At 48.5% G+C, this 3,930-nt stretch overlaps 1 protein-coding gene across 2 annotated transcripts in view; it reads right to left on the bottom strand.

Annotated features, from left to right (window-relative positions):
- PRRT2 (proline rich transmembrane protein 2) overlaps window positions 1-3,930 on the bottom strand; it is a 25,429-nt gene that overhangs the window by 3,038 nt on the left and 18,461 nt on the right. The gene's annotated exons all lie outside the window — the stretch shown is intronic.

Here is a 3,930-nt window from a genome sequence, read left to right as displayed (position 1 = left end):
ATACAAGTAGGGTTGCCACCTGTCCAGGATTCACCTGGACAGTCCGGGTTTTGAATGCTGTGTTCGGGTTTCATGGCAGCAGAAACCAGGACACAAAATGTCAGGCAGACAGGGGCAACCAAAATTAAGATAGGGGCTACTGGCCCCCCACTGAAAATAGTCTCAACTGTGATATTTACATATAAAAAGGTGGCACTATTTACATGTGAATAAGCCGCCACTCATTCTCCCCCCAAAAAATATCTGTCCGCAGCTAGAGTGTTTGGGTTTCACCTGAAGAAAAGGTGGCAACCCTACATACAAGTGATCTCGGTGACTTCGGCGCTGTACATTTAGCACTGCTTGCCCAAAGCAGGGCTAAATGTAGAAAACAACTACCCGCCTGGCACCCGGAACTGCATGTCCTGGGCGTCAGGAGATAAGAATTCCACACCCCTGCTGCCCCTCTACTCCCTGCTGCCCCGAGGCCGGACCTTGGTTGGCCTTTATACAAGTAGGGTTGCCACCTGTCCAGGATTCACCTGGACAGTCCGGGTTTTGAATGCTGTGTTCGGGTTTCATGGCAGCAGAAACCAGGACACAAAATGTCAGGCAGACAGGGGCAACCAAAATTAAGATAGGGGCTACTGGCCCCCCACTGAAAATAGTCTCAACTGTGATATTTACATATAAAAAGGTGGCACTATTTACATGTGAATAAGCCGCCACTCATTCTCCCCCCAAAAAATATCTGTCCGCAGCTAGAGTGTTTGGGTTTCACCTGAAGAAAAGGTGGCAACCCTACATACAAGTGATCTCGGTGACTTCGGCGCTGTACATTTAGCACTGCTTGCCCAAAGCAGGGCTAAATGTAGAAAACAACTACCCGCCTGGCACCCGGAACTGCATGTCCTGGGCGTCAGGAGATAAGAATTCCACACCCCTGCTGCCCCTCTACTCCCTGCTGCCCCGAGGCCGGACCTTGGTTGGCCTTGTGTGAAATCCGGCCCTGCATATAGATAATATTGGTAATAATTATGATAGATAACATTGTAGATGGGTGATCCCGGCAATATCGGACCGGCTTTGGGGATCAGAAGTTGGGTCAGACTCTGTAAGGTTCTTCTCGCTTCCCTTTGGATCACCTGCAGGTTTAGGGTTCTGAGGACACAAGAGTATTTTTTGGCTTTGGGTTGAACCCGATGGACGCGTCCTTTTTTAGCGTTATCAGCCGGATGTCACAGGACCTTTCGAGGAGCTGCTGCCGCCGCCACCACACGGGACAGCTTGGCCCGACGCAGCTACATTCACATGACTTATCCACCTGCTAGCCGCCGGGCTCCTACGTGTCATCAACAAACTTTATTCACTTCTAACCAGATTTCCCCCGAGCCTCAGACCGGCTCGCTGCGCATCGCAGAAGAGGAAGCTGAATTATTCTCCTATTAAATATTAAACGCGTATCGAGCCATTAACATCCTCTTTCCCGGCAACACCAAACCACAGAGAGGCCTCTCTAGAAAACAGAGGGAGCAACACAGGTGTGTAGAGGCCGCGCTTGACGCTGTCTCCCCAGTGCATCCTCCGCCATGTTTGTAAGGCCAACTCAAGCCAGAACTGTTTTCTTTAGTTTTAAATGGCAATGCCGGGACAAGGCCCTCTGGCTCCCAAGGACTGGATGCCAAACTGTGCCGCCCCCTCCTCCCCCTCCCGCCCTCCAAGCCAGGTGGAACCGAGGATGAGGTGACTATATTTTATTTATTTTAGCCCCTAGACCAGGGGTGAGCAACCACTGCCCTCCAGCTGCGGTGGAACTACAAGTCCCATGAGGCATTGCAAAACAGTAACCTGCATGACTCCCAGAGGCAGAGACATGATGGGATTTGTTGTTAAAGCACAGCTGGAGGGCCAAAGTTGCCCACCCCTGCCCTAGACCATAACCAGCAGTGAACCTTTTGCAGGGCAGGAGCAGCCCCACTGCAAGGGTTAATATTTATATTTCCTGAAGTTCTTCTTTAAGGCAACCCGACCATTAATTCTTTTTAATAACATTTGGTCCCTGTTAAGCCTTTAGGGTTAACTAAGGGTTAATAATTTTTTTTTTATTATTTTTTCTTCTTCAAATGTGTCATTTAAAAAAATTATTGAGCTTTTTTTTTTAAAATGTAATTTGTTAAAAAAAAACGTTGCCATGCTTTGTACTATTATCTCAATTTGAGTGTTTTTATAAACAGAACAAATCATGGAATAAATCTGATACTTAGGATCTTCGGTGACACCGTTCTAAAGCTAACAACGCTCAAAGTAGGAAAAAAAATGCATTTTGTTGGTCCATAGATGGCGGTCAAAATAAAATAATTGTTGCAGGACGGTATCACCAAAAGAAGGTCCGGTTGGTCCACCACTTTTTGTCACACTTCATATCAAGTGCACAGGCCCATAGGGGAAATGTAAACGTGGTTGTGGTGTATATACAGGTACGGGGGAATGACAACAGACATCATCCAGCTCGTCACTTCATCGGTGACAAGAAGGGAAATATCAATTCTCTGTTCCCGATACGCAGGGAAATAGGCGCCCAGGACACTCATCACAGGCAGATGAGTCAGCTAGGCCCACACAGGCAGTAGGCGCCGTGATACGGAGCTAAGATAACGCATAGCCCCCGCACACTGCCAGCCGGCTTTATGGAAAAATGCTAGACAACTTTAATCTCACTTGTGTCCCTCTAAATAAGCCTCAGCATGCGCCTCCCTCCAGACTCCAGAGTCCTGGATAGGGATGAGCTCAGGTTCAAATCTGATCTTCTCTGAATATGGAAGTGGCATGGAGCCACCAGCACAATCAGCTGCGGGCAGGGTCACTCCACACCCCGCAGCTGCACATATACAAAGGGGCGGGGTGCTTGTGCTGACGTCATTGACCTTATATGGTCACATGGCCATATTAGGTCATTGTCATGAACCAAAATATAGCCATGTGGCCATATAAGGTCAATGACATCACTGCATCCATCCCCTTTGCTTACGTGCAGAATACCCCACCTGCAGCTGATTGGGCGGCAGCAGAAGGAGCTTCCTTCCATGATCAGAGAAGCTCCTCCCTTGTTTTAACCTGAGCTAGAACTGAAGGGTAAAACATGAATTCTTGGATGAGCAGATGATCTAGAGAGGAAGGCAAAGAAAAGTCTTCTATAATCTGTGCCGCCAATGGGCCTGAGACAGGACGACGCCTTCAACAAGAATGACGTTCAGTTCTCTGACATTGTAAAGGGTTAAGTGTCCATTTCTATACACAGACGTTTCTTAGTGGAATTCTTCAGTGATAATTGTATTACAGCTTCTCCTTGCTGACCTCATTTCCCCATAAAAAATGAATGAAGAAGAGATGACTGGTAAAGGCGGACTGAGGCGGAGGGGGAACCCAGCTGTTAATAATTCAGGTTGTCTTTGTGGTGGACCGGCCAGCCTCAGCTCTGAGCATTGGCTGAGTTAACTGCCTGGGGGTGACAGGTGCTGCACAAGTGACCTATGGCTGGGGGGTAGGAGCTGCACAGGTGACCTATGTCTGGGGGGTAGGTGATGCACAGGTGACCTATGTGTGGGGGGTGGGTGCTGCACAGGTGACCTATGGCTGAGGGGTAGGTGCTGCACAGGTGACCTAAGGCTGGGGGTAACAAGTAGGGTTTCCACCTGTCCAGGATTGACTCAGACAGTTTGGGTTTTGAATGCTGCGTTTGGGTTTCATGGCAGCAGAAACCCAGACACATGATGTCAGGCAGACAGGGGCAACCAAAATTAAGATAAGAGCTACTGGCCCCCCACTGAAAATAGTCTCAACTGTGATATTTGCATATGAATACAAAAATGTCCGCGTGTTGCTAGAGTGTTTGGGTTTCACTTGAAGAAAAGGTGGCAAGCCTAGGGACAGGGGCTGCACAGGGGGGAATAG

This window comes from Nanorana parkeri, unplaced genomic scaffold, assembly GCF_000935625.1.
Source record: "Nanorana parkeri isolate BGI_ZX_2015 unplaced genomic scaffold, ASM93562v1 scaffold379, whole genome shotgun sequence".
Taxonomy (NCBI): domain Eukaryota; kingdom Metazoa; phylum Chordata; class Amphibia; order Anura; family Dicroglossidae; genus Nanorana; species Nanorana parkeri.
The sequence above is the reverse complement of the archived record's forward strand: the minus strand, read 5'-3'. Positions and strand labels throughout refer to the sequence as shown.